This window comes from Strigops habroptila, chromosome 7 (genome assembly GCF_004027225.2).
Source record: "Strigops habroptila isolate Jane chromosome 7, bStrHab1.2.pri, whole genome shotgun sequence".
Lineage (NCBI taxonomy): Eukaryota > Metazoa > Chordata > Aves > Psittaciformes > Psittacidae > Strigops > Strigops habroptila.
Genome location: NC_044283.2, coordinates 52454120 through 52467411, shown reverse-complemented (window position 1 = coordinate 52467411; position 13292 = coordinate 52454120). Strand labels below are relative to the sequence as shown.

Here is a 13292-nt window from a genome sequence, read left to right as displayed (position 1 = left end):
AACTGTGAGCGCAAATGCCAGATTCCTTCTGCAGAAGCAGAGTAAAAGCTGGTCCTAAAATATTTGGTTTGTAATCTCTCATATGTAATCACTTACTATTTCATGAGTCACATGTGCAAAATTGTGTTCCAAAGCACCTGAAGCAGCCAGATGACATAGTAAATGTGTCTTCCCAGAAAAACAAACAAAAATCCAAGGAGCTAATATGAACAGCATCTGCCCACCTGCCTGTTTGCTAAATGTATACTTCCTTGCAAAACTTTCAAACAAAACATCTCACAGCCTCTTCTGTAAGTCCAATAGGATAAATTTAACAGCAAGTCCTTTTGCCTTTGCCTTGTTCCGGTTTCTTGGACTGCATGACACTCACTCCAGTAGAACTCTGTGGTACAGGGGCAGTTCTCGCACCTGCTGCGCTTCCTGGTCATGTTTACAGTTCTACAACACAACTTCAACACAGCGCAAAAACACCACAGAGGCAGTATTTCTGAAAACTTTTCATTTAAATTACTTTGATATAAGAACTAGAATCCATACTGAAGTAACACCTATGTCTATCTGAATCAGCCCTTCAGTTTCACCTGATCAAAATGGTCATTTCTGTCCATTGCATCAGCCAGAAAGCCAATGTCACGAGAGCAAAACAGCAGTCATTAAAGATAAATGTTACACTCAGAAGCAGCAAGGTAACTACCCACATACTACCTGGTTGCTGTAGGTACATACTAATGAATTTCTAACCAGGTGTTAAGTGCAATTGCTCTCACACCAAAACCACAGGTGTCTCTTACTTGAGATTTTTTGTGCTCAACAGTCAGCTGCAGTATTTGTGGGAGAGGTTAAAGACATTTTCTCAGGCTTGAATGCTAAGCCAGTTTATTATAAACACATGATGACTTAGAAGTGCAAACATATGCCTTTTTGTGTATAAACTGACACTTGATCGCCTTTTCAAGGCCTAGACAAAAATTAACCCAGCAGTTTAAAATGACCCCTCTAAGTGAAAATGGAAAACACTCTTGGCTTCACTGGATGTTCTGCTCTCTTTCAAAGACGATAAAACATTCTGGAAGCCTTACCTCCAAAATAGTATTTGTCTCCTTAGGATGTATTTAGTTTACAAAACCCAAAGTTTCCTCCTCTTACAAGAAAACTGAGGCAAACCCAGGGAATCAATAACACGATCAAAAACCAAAAACACATTTGTAGAAAAACAGACCCTATCATTAATTGTATGACTTTTAATTGGCCTCTTCCCCTATTATTGCTTGAGTTTCTATGCACCTTTCCTGTATGCATTAAGTGCTAAGATTAGCATGTACCACAAGTAGCTTTGTTCATTCTCTCCTTACACAAGCTATATTTTGGAGCAGAGACTGTTTTTATCCATGCTGTATTTGTTGCTATATGCATCTTAGAGAAGTCAAAACCACCTCTCATTTGAAGATGACTGGGATTAAAATTGTTTTGGGGGGGTTGGAACTAGATGATCTTAAGGTCCTTTCCAACCCTAACCATTCTATGATTCTATAATCACGGAAGTTTGCATTACTACATGTCTGCTTCCCACATAATCACCAATACCCACAAACAATACTGCAAACTTGCATCTACAGTAAAAAAATACCCCTACACCTTGCGAACCACAAACAACCATGACAGTCTCCACCCGGCAGATCGTCTGGAGTCTTTCAGGTAATGGAGCACAGAAAACTAGACATTTCAATTCACTGTATTTTTTAGCGTGAAAATTCGAAGGTGGGTGAAGGAACGTCATTTAGCTCCTAGTGCAATAAGAAAACATAAAGAACAGCTTAACTTGTCTGAAACCACACAGCTGTGCCTACTGAGGGACTGTAAGTGTGTCTGCATGATGCCTGTATGCATGCAGCATTCCCTTCTTCCCACAGCAGGTCAGTTGCCATTGTGAAAAAGGTTAAAAAAAAAAAGGGGAGAAAAAGAAAAAACCCTATCAGATATATGCATACATTTATATCGCACATGATGGGGTTGCACCAACCAACCAAGCAAACCTAATGGCAGTTATTTTGCATTACCACCCCTCCTTAATAACCAAAAAATACCAGGTACAAACAGGCGCAGCTAGAAGAACATGAGTTTATTTATTGTATTCTGAATATTTGTTTTAAAGCTTCAAGAAGTTCATGCATTTAAAACAGAAAAAACATAATTAATGTAGGCATGCTCTCATCCAGGAACAAGAATTCTCATTTCTGTTTATCTCGATCATTTGATTTCAGATTTCACCTTTCAAGGCTAGGATTCAGAAAGCAAGCCTCAAGACAAGAAACTCAACTACTACACTTCAGCTGACTTGATACACTGAAAGCACAGTTCTTCCTGTAAGTTTTTTAGCAGACTGTTTTTTGTCTTTAACTTGGCTTTCATTGGAATTTACCTGTTAAAAAATAAACTTCTTTAACTGGACACTGAATGAAAATAATGAATTTCACTGTGACTATGCTCTTAGCCTCTTTATTTTGCTTATTAAAAATAGAGAGGAATAAGGATGAAAGGCAAAGGTGTGTGTGCTTAAACCACGACAGTGTGTGATATATTAAGTTGTAAGCTTTCTGCTACATTAGGACTATAACACATGGCAGACTACCTGATAGCAGAGAACTATTTTTTTAGGGTCAGCATCAAGTTGTCTGAAATCCCACAGCAGCTATGAAAGATCAAAGCAGAAACAGTAACTATTGCATTTACAGTCTCTACAAAGCATTTTACCTGGGATTGTTTACTATTATTGTTCACTTTCAGCGGCAACTAGTCATCCTTGCACTACCCTTTGCAAAACATAATCTATATCTGTATAGAGACAACTGCTTTACAGATCAGCGCTTCCCCACACAGAGATGCTGGGAAATGTATTGTGCAATAGACATTGTGAGTTGCTGGGTCAGGGCTGGAGGCAGGACAAGAGCTACTGAGACATTTTTGGCTAGAGGACGGAATTGGCTGCTCTGACACAACAGAGAGATGATCCAAGACGTTTAGGCTCCGGCCTTCATCACTGCAGTGCCTCTGAAGTCAGGATGTCCCCCATCCCTTTCAATGCTTAGCCTTTTTACCTCAGCTCTGTCCACCTCCTCTCAACTTCGTTCTGCACTTCGTTTCTCTTGTAGCCCAATTATTTTTCCAAAATACTGGGAGTACAGCTCCAGATCAAAAACCTTTTCATATAGAATACATTCTTAGAGAAGCACATGGAGGGGAAAAATGGAAATCTGAGAACTGCTATTTTCTGACTCTGCACAAAATAGCAAGCCACGTACATATACAGGCTTCGGTCTTCTGATGCTTCAGAGGACACTGATGTTGTGTCATGAACCTACAGAAGTTATCTGGACAACCCTTAAAGTGGTGCATGTCCTTCCAACCACTTCAATTTTTGAAGGCTCAATAAAAGATTGTTTTCTCAAGAAAAATAAATCCTATTTTTGTTAAAAGCAGTGTAACAACACTGGGAATACTGCAGAGGCAAGATTCCAAACAGTTGCTGGCATTTTGAACACATATAGTCCAAACCTGCTTAAAGCAGGTATACACAACTAAACTCTGAAAGTTCTTAGCTACCAGCACCTTGTACTTCCTTTACTGTTGCCATTAATGAAGCTGCTGCAGAAGAAAGTTTTCTGGAAAGGGAGATTAGGGAAAGGGGAAGGAGAGACATTCCCCTCCCAAATACTAACCAAGAAAAATCTTAACAGAGAAGAGGTTTTAGTAATGGTTATTTTATTTACATTGTTCTCAACTACTCATTTCAATTGCATCCATTTTATTATACTTGTTTCTGAAGTCACACACACATTTTTCTTTCTAAAATAAAAGTAAAAGATGTGCTACAGACAGCATATCTCTGGATTATCCAAAATAAGAGGTGATAAACAGTTATAGTATTTTAAAATACACATTTTAAAAGTGTATTTTAAAAGTAAACAGAACCAAAATATTAAGGGAACTTCATGTATGCTTTCACTCACACTATTGGCATAGATCTTTACAGCACAAACAGGAAAGAAAAAGCATTTTAAAAACCATGAGAGGTGATTGCTAACTCGCTGAAGTGGACAAGGAGCCCCATTAACTACTGGGGTTTTTTAAGGGAATTTCAACCTGGTAATGAAACAGACTTGAAATTTGAAGTTTGCCTTTAAATGTTAAGAGTTCACTATTATTTTTTCCCCCCATCTATGACTTCAATACCTGGGGATGTAGGGTGATGTTGTTCTAAGGAAACTGTATTCTCAGTATAAAACTCAACAACGCTTAATTTCCGCAAAAGCAGCACACGGAAGTCCTATTTTTTACTTTCCTTCAGCTACCACAGAGACTTGTAATCTCTGAATAAAGATTTGAGTATAATTTCTCAAGTACACAAGTGAGAAAAGGTTTGTGCAGAAAGGAATTGTTATAGAAGACACTTTCTTCTGCAGACTTGTTCTCATAGGTAGACTGCTGCACCTGCAATAACACTACATAACCCTAAATGACACTGTTTGTTTTCCTAGGACACCACAAATTGCCTCTTCTTGTTATATGAAGTCTGCTTATTATTTCCTGTTGGGTGGGACCTGGGAGTTCTGCCTGTGCATTTTTAAGATTAAAAATCTTTTTAAGTTAAAATTTTCAAATATTTTCAGTCATGAGCACATGCATCATTGGACAACAGTATATAAACACGAAACATTTAGGCTATGAAAACAATCACAAGTATTAAAGAGATTGCAGAAGTGTGATGCTCTGAATCAGAATTTCTGGGTGCAGAATTATGGTAGGAAATCTAGGCTCAAATTTATTACAACAGAAAACTATAAGTTTGAGAAAAAGCCACAGCATGAGAAAATTCTCTTGGTAAAGAATAACTGAACTACCTGAATGGTAGTTTTATTAAGTAGCTTTACAAACATAATTTTTGCATGCTTTATTCCTTTTCCAGATGTGAAAGTAGTGAACTAACATGACAAGAGGAAACACTATGATGCCATAAACACATAAACTGTTTTTTCAAGATATTGCTGGAATCAAGTTAAATGTTTTTGTTAAAACACATTCAAAGTAACTTCAACCAAAGGAATAAACAGCATTCAAATAGATTGCAAACATACTCTGGTATATGTATAATGCTAAGTGCATGTAAAAATACTGAGGTTCAACACAGCAGAACAACTGCAGTAACTACACGATGTGTATTTACCACATAAGGTGGTAATGCTAATTGAACTAACCTGAATACCATGTTAAAATGCTGTTACTTTTTGCTGCAAATTAAAAAGAATTACTGAATGTTCTTTAGAAATAGTTCTAGTTCATACAAAGTTGTTCATCAAAGCCAAATTTTAACTTAAAAAGCTACACATACCCATTCTGTAAGCCTTAGGTATAATGAATCATCAATATTAAACAGCAAACCTTTTCCTTTTTTTTTTTTTTGGGGGGGGGGGGAGGGAGAGGAGGGAGGTGGGGAAGAACAGAGTTTCTGAGAAGCCAAGTAACAAGCAAACCCAAGATTTCAGAAGTCCAGTTCACATAAGGTTTGCAGTATCTCCAGGTACTTCCACATGGGATCTGGGGTCTTACTGAAGACACAGTCTCTCATTTCATGAACAACAGCAGCAGAAGAGGGCTCATAAAATAGCAAGGGCTGTTACCACTGCAAGCACAAGAGCGAGCTAAGGGATTCTCAGTGTTCTGTTGGTTTTGAACAGCCACTGAGACCAACGTGACAGAAATGGTCAGTTAAATATTACCAGTAAGTGGAACCAAACAGGTAGAAACCAAGTCTAGCACCGTTGCAGTTACACCCTAGGATTCAAATCTACAGGTGCAAAGCGGTTACTAAGGCTTTTTTAAAAAAACCAAAACCAATAAACAGTAAAATTTCTGCAGCCTGTTTTCTACAGTAACCTATGACACAACAAAATCCACTTTAACAAGACTCAAAAAACATCTGATTTGTTTTTATTTCATGTGTTAAAATCTGTCCATAAGTGTTTAAACAGATAGAAAGAAATATGATCTTTAAAAGAAACAAAGAAAACAAACAAAAAAACCCAATACCACATAACTCAGACCTGCTTTGCTCTTGATCTGTCGATAACAGTACAGCCTGCTTGAAGGATGCAATGAAATACAGAGGTATTGCAGTTTAGCTAATTCTGCATTTTAAATTAAGAAAAAATTATATCTGGCAGTGCTTTTCAAAATAACATAAAAGTTGAAAGGAGGAAAAATTGCTAGTAGTAGCAACGGTAGCTTCCTCCCCCTACATGGCTTGTCAGCTCCACCTAAATCCTGAACAAAGGATTATACTCCGAGACTAGAACAATTTGAAACATCTTTAAGGCTTGACTTCTGAAACAGTCAACAGTGCTTTGGCAAAATAGATGTTTAAATGAAAGCACTGAAGAAGACTCACTGCATTATTTCTATGCTCAAAATTAGATGCAAACTTAGCGCCTCACTGACCTAAGGGCACAGTAAATGACAACTGTAATTATGATCTTATCAACACAGAACTTCATGAAAGGTTCACAGCTTATTTAAAGGACATCATCAAATTACAACTTCCACTTGTAAAATACCTGTGTCAGAGCTAAAAGTGACCAAGACCAGGAAACTTTTTTTTTTTTTTTTTCATTAATTGCCTGAAACATTCTTCTTATAAAGCATCCTCTTTGCTTTATAATAGCTGCATTATTTTGTGTCTGACAACCAAAGAAAAGCTATCAACATGTTGGGAAGAAAAAATTAAACTAACTTTAGAATTTCCATTAGTTGCTTAGGGAAGTGAGTAACATTTTTCTTTAAGACTAATACTTCTGAATTTAGAGTTGGCAAACATTTACAGCACTGAAAGGCGAGAAGATTCTAGCAACTACATTTTGAAGTGGTCTCTGAAAACACAGAATAATTAAACAGAATCTCTGAAGACCACAGAATTTGCTCATCACTAGGTACATCAGAAAGCCAACTGTAAGTTAGTAAAAAAATACATCTTTCACTGTAACTCTGGAACTTCAAAACAACATTTTGTATGCATTTCACTTCTGAGTGAGACCTGAACCCTAACTCTTCTAGTCACCACAGAGCATCCTTGATAGTAAAGGCTCACGGGCCTTGAAACTTGGCTCCTGTTCTTCCACACCCTGCAATGATAAGCACGATGACATGAATTCCTAACCACTTACTTCTGGAGTTTGCACGTATTTATGTGACAGTGGCAAGGGAAGATTCTGGGAAAAGGCAGTGATGAAAGGAAGAGTATTGTTTTCATGAAAACACAAATCTATTAGGTAGCAAATATGCTTCAATGACATTTATTTGTAAGTATCCATTACTGAATTCACATAATGCTATCTCAACGAAAAAAAGTTTAAATTTAATTATTAAAACTTGTTTTAAAAGTCAAATAAGCTTCTCATAGTAAAATAAGCTTCTCAAGTAAATGAGAAGCAATTAAATTACTGTCTCTCAATAAATGAGGCAGGAAATTTTTGAATGTGTGTATAAATAAAGTATCACTGTATGCTTTCCACCCTCTCACCCTTGGCCAAGACTCCCTTGTTCTCCCTCCCATCACACCTTTTTTTTTTTTCCCCTAGCACAATCTTCTGCTTTTCAAAATATATACCACAAAAACACTGCCAAGGTGCTGACTGAACTAACTGAACACAGGTACGATCTCCTATAACACTATTCTTTAAAAAACACACAACATGACAAAGTGATACAAAGCTGTGCTCAGTTTTAGAATTTTAGCTCTACTTAAGGTATATTCAATACTTACATGAGAAAATAAACTCCCTTTTTGATGACTCTACCACTGATTGACATTTCTTCCTCTAAAAAAAAAAAAGTATAAAGAGTGGAAAGAAAAAGGCTTTTCCCCTTCTGTTTCATATTTCATATTACATTATTTAACAGATCTTTCACATATTTCAGTACTGAGTTTCCTTGAAATCTCCACACTCTGTGGCAGATCCCGACAGTAACATTTCAGCATAACTGTCAGTTAAATTCTTGAGCCAGGGAAGTTTACAGAACAGAGGATCTGCCTCTGGATAGTTACGGGCTGCTTCTTCCTCTTTCGTTTTCTCAATTAGACTGTAGTCTTTCCTGTGGATTACAAAACACTGCAGACAGGATGACGTCTTAGAATGACATCTTGTTTAACGCTTTCCTAGAACGGGCAGCTAAATTCTCTTCTGAAAAAATAAAAATGCTTTGACTGAAATACTATTTCAAAAGCGGATACTTCACAGTACATAGCACAGAGACTCTGGATGTCAATAAAAGCAAGTGCTGTATTTTCAGCCCTGTTCTGTGAGCTTGACAGTGTGGTGTAGCACTGTACAGCATGTAAGGCATGAGAGCATGGCAGAGAATCCATCTACTTGGTACTAATTTTCCCTGTGAACAAAATAAGTGAACAGAGGACTTTGGAAGCACAGAACATACCAAATACAATCAGCATTTTAAAACCATTAAAAAAACAAACCCAAAAAAATTCGTTTTTTTTTTTTTTAGATGTTATTCTTTAGCAAAGATTTTGGAACAGGAAGCAGATGATCCCTTGCCTCCAAAGACTTACTCCGCAAATGCTTTCAGGCACTCATGCTTACTTATTTGAATGAAATTACATAGCAGTACACGGCACTATTATAATCGCCAAATAATACATAGCTCATCTGTACTACAGTTCAGAAATCATACCCATTTTATGCTTGCATAAAATAATTTCACAGCGCTTCCTTACCAAAGTTACCCTTAAAGCAGAAAGTGTCAATAGGTAAACACATAATTGTGATGATGAAAAGCTGAAAACTCTTGGTTTTAAGGTCAAATCTAACAGAGCAATAAGCCTACTAATATTCCTTGTAATGATGAAAAGTTCTCACTGCTTAGTACGAAATTACCCTCGCTATTTACTACCTTTGAAAGTAGCCTTTATTTATACTACTTGTGACACTCCGCAAGCCTCACCCAGGACAAGGGCACCCAAAGCTGCCAGTAGCGAACCTAAGTTTTGCATGGTAAAACTCCGGGTTTTCAAGGCCAGCCGACAACTACACAACAGCAGACACTCCAAACCGTGTCTCAGGATAAGCACAGATGTCACCGGCGCACCACTCGCGTAAGCAGCAGCACCCCCTTTGCATGCCCTAGCAGAAGCTGGGCTTTCAAAGTTCTTTCGCTTAACATGACAGCCCTTCACAGACACCCTCTCATAGCTAGGAAGACTCTTAACACAGCAGCGGAAAAGCCTACTACGTGCTTAAAATAGATAAATCACAGAAGAGGCGTGAGGCATTTCCTGCACAACAGTACAACAACGAGGAGGAATCGCCCTTTCCAGAAACTCGGCGCCGGGAAGAAGCGGTGTCCTCCTCCCGCCCTCTACAGTCACCCCGCCGGCAGAGCCGGCACCCACACGACCCGCAGCCCCGCAACGCCCCGAGCCCCGGCACATGGCGCCGGCCGCCTGCCCGCCTTCCCTCCACCGCCGGCACTCGCGGCGGCCGCTCCCGGCGCTCCGGCGGGAGGTCGGTCCACACCCGGGCCGAGGTCACGGCCGAGCGGCTGCCCGGCGCCACGCGTGGGGCCGGCCCCTGGGACACGCTTCCTGACTGCAAACCTCTTCTCCGGAGGGGCCCGAGCTCCCCGCAGCACTCCCCGCGACCCAGCCCGGGCAGGACGCAGCTGCCCGCTCCCACCCCACACTCGCTCCGTGCCGGGCCACGCCGGCACGGGACGGAAGAAGCGCAGCCAGCGGCAAAGAAGCCGAGGTGAGGGCAGGGGAAGAAGAAGGCAGCGAGCGGCGCGTCAGGGGCCGCCTGAGGCTCACCCGGGGCACGGCAGGGCTGTCGGCGCCTCGTCCTCGTCTGCCGCTAGTAGGTCCCTCGGCGCCGCGCGTCCCTCAGCGCCGCGCCATGTAACCGGCGTGACGCCGCCGGCGCCGCCCGCGCCCTGGCTCCGCGCGGACTTTCCCCCCTCCCTCCTTCCTTCGTTCCCTCCCTCCCGTCCGCCCGCCCCACCGCGGGCCCGCTGGCGCGGGCAGCCGAGCGGCACCGGCCTGCGCGGCCTCCGACCCCGCCTGCCCCCGGCCCGCCGCACTTCCTGGCTGGAAATTCCCGTTGACGCTCCGGCAGCGCTGGAGGGGCGGGGCGGGAGCGAGCAGCCGTTGGGGGGCAGAGGGGGAGCGGGAGGAGGGGCGGCCGTGCGGCTCCGAGCACCGCCGGGCGGCCCGTCACCGCCCGGCAGAGGAGAATCCCGCCACGGGCGAGTGAGGAGAGGCAGCGGCGAAGCGAGCGGGGTAGCGCGGAGCCAAGGAGAGGCCGGCGTGCCACCCACCCCCCCCTGCGGTGAAATCCCTCTCGCTCCCAGGGACAGGCCCTCCCGCCTGGAGGAAGCCGCGTAAATACGTGAGCCTTTTCATCCCAATGGAATTACCAGCGCCACAGGAATAATCCTGTCGTTGTCCATGTTGCTTGGCTCACAGCGACGTTTTCGGAATGCTTCTGTGGAGTCCGGCCCCACCGGGTGGCTGCTGACCTTTTCTTGTCGGTTGACCCCTAAAAAGTTGTGAAGGGAAGAGACTGCATAGAGTTAGTTTAAACCACCTATGTAGTGCCTGGCTTTTGGCTGGCATTCACGGATGCTTCACAAAACGAGGTTACTGATAGACCTGATGTCTGAAAACACCACCGAACAGCCAGCACAGGCTACACAGCACCATTTTTCCTCTGGATTTATACAGCTTCTGGCAGAGCAGACTCCCAGGTTGGTTTAACTTATTTTAAATAGCGCCAACCGTCAATAATACACTGGTCGTCTTAATACTGGAATCGAAGTTTGTAGTATAGAATCAGAATGGTTTGGGTTGGAAGGGACCTTAAAGATCATCTAATTCCAAGCCCTCTGCCATGGATAGGGACACCTTCCACTAGACCAGGTTGCTCTGTGTAGATAAATGTAACGTTCAAACTTTTTTTGGTTTCTTAAAACACTGACATTCTTATGCAACTGTACAGTAACCAAGTCTGCCAGATACATCTAGCCAAGGCTGAAGAAAGTCAGCTAGTGACACGTTTAATTGGCCCAGATACTACATAAAGCATTTAAATTCAAACGTCTTTATGCTGAGCCTTAAATCTCTGGTTTGTTAAGGGTGAAGAGCGCCTCAAATCACCAGCCAATGTGGCTCACCTGATGTGTGTTAGGCCAGAAAGTCAGCAGCACACCTGAAAAGCACTTGTGGAGGATTTTGTTATGCCATGAAAGCCACATGAGGTGGGACTTCAGTAAGTATTTATCTCAGAGTTGAAGAACACTAACAAAAATCATAATGTGTAAGAAGGATTAACCCCTCCATTTATGAATGAAATGATACAACTATTGCTTATTTTATTGACATAAGGAACTGTAATTTAGACAAAAAAATTCAAGAGAAATAGGGTCAAATCATAAGCCACCTGTTGACTGGAATAAGAAGAAATGGGTATTTTTATCAGAGAGCTATTACAGCTTTATCTTTAACGCTGTATGGATAGTCATGTCACAGAGGGAGACTATGCTGCTGCACGCTTCCAGTCTTTCCAGATGGTAAACAATTTCATTACTAGAAAGGGAGTAGATTCAGATGGTAATGCTTTGTGCCTCATCTCTGGGTTGGGACAAAGATTCACTCATTTAAAATTAGAGCTGAGACTGCAAAAGGATTTTCTCTGTCTCTTAAAGAGAACCAAAATCTCATACAGATTACACATGCATATGTATGAAGAGACAGTCATTTCCTTTGTTTGAATTGCCACTCATGCTCTGTGATGCACTTCTAAAAGTGCATTCCCCCATTCTCTTCCCAATGCGAACTGGGAATTGAGATTGACTCACCGTTTCTGAATAAAACATGTTTTTCCTTATTACATTGGGGTGCTTTCTGGACGCTCAAGATTCTGTATTAGTCTTTCCCATGGAAGCAAGTGCACTGAAGTAAGTAGAGCAAGTGAGGAGAGAACTGGGCCCCAAAGCCCTTTAAGAAGGAAGTTTAGATGGATTTAACATATATGAAGTTTCAGAATAAGATTCATTTGGAAGGAAAGGTGCCATGTCACAGCAAGTCAAAGGTGTGCTCACAGAGCAAAACCTGTATGAACAAGTACCCGGAAATCAGACAAGGTAGAAAAGTTCCAAAGCTTAAGGAGACTTACCTGGTAGATTTATTTTAGAATGACACATCAAGTACTCAGGCTCATCTTTTCCTGTGAAATCCTTATCAGCTTCCACAAACATCTAGATGTTAAAAGAAAAGCCTCTTCTAAGTTATATTTAAAGCATAAACTTGTCTTTCTTATAACAACACCATGACAGAAATGTTATTTCTGCTGAAACTCACAATAACATCAGGCTGTTTGGTAAAATGATATTCATGGGATACTCTAGATAAATGAGCTGCATTAAAGACATGCTTCTTACCTGAAGAGCCAAGTGAGCAATTATTTCTCTAATCCTGTTCCCAACTAATAGAGAAATTAGGCAGATAATATAAACTCAGCTGTGAATGGTTTGCAGTGATAAAGTGGGTGCCTCCTTCCTGGATAACACAGGTTTGTGCTATTACCTCAAGATACTTCAGTACCTGGACAACATCAGCTCACAAATGAAGTGCAGGTGGTTAAAGCTGGAAGTAAAAGAGCAGATGCTTATGTTCTTGAGCTGGCGTAGCCAGTGCGAAATGTTTTTAGCCACGTGACAGCCTCTGATAGCTGGGGAGGTGTGGTGGAAGAAAGGTTTTCTGGTTGTGCATTTATCCAAGTTGTTTCACCTTGGTAGGTTCTGTGTGTTATAGGTTTTCTAATACATAAATGCAATCTAAAAGCTGTGTCTGGTATGTGCAAGGTTTACTCTGGGAGTGCATATGCCTTTCTGAGGTCAGAGATCTTTGGTCTCAGTACTTTCTAGTCCTGTAAACGTTTTTTTCTTGGGAGGAAAGTGTTATTTCTGAGAATTAAGGTTTTTTCCAGGGATATCTGAAAACAGGTAAATGTGTAAGACTGTGGGGGGGGTTTTTGGGGGGGATTTTTTTTGTTTTTTGTTTTTTTAATAATCACTCTTCACTTTAATTGGTATCCCCAAATTGGGGGGGGGGGGGGGAAATCACTGGAGTTTTCTACTTTATTTTTTTGTCTTTTTCTGAGGTATTTATTGGAATTAGGATGGGGTCTTTTCATTCCCTTTGGCATAGTAGCTTTGGCCCTAAAATGGGAAAA

At 41.3% G+C, this 13292-nt stretch overlaps 1 protein-coding gene and 1 long non-coding RNA gene across 6 annotated transcripts in view; one reads left to right on the top strand and one right to left on the bottom strand.

Annotated features, from left to right (window-relative positions):
* Nucleotides 1-10509, bottom strand: part of NFKB1 (nuclear factor kappa B subunit 1) — a 62297-nt gene extending 51788 nt beyond the window's left edge. For 3 of the 5 annotated variants that reach the window (XM_030492137.1, XM_030492140.1, XM_030492141.1), the window contains exon 1: nt 9872-9999. The gene's annotated coding sequence lies outside the window, so the exon portion shown is untranslated. Of the gene's footprint in view, nt 1-7813; nt 7869-9871; nt 10409-10476 lie in introns of those variants that run through there. The other 2 variants (XM_030492139.1, XM_030492138.1) reach the window with 2 other exon arrangements.
* LOC116915272 lies at nt 10203-12503 on the top strand. Its single transcript, XR_004389933.1, has 2 exons — nt 10203-10806; nt 11194-12503. It is a non-coding gene; the product is annotated as an uncharacterized LOC116915272 (long non-coding RNA).
* The last annotated feature ends 789 nt before the right edge of the window (nt 12504-13292 follow it).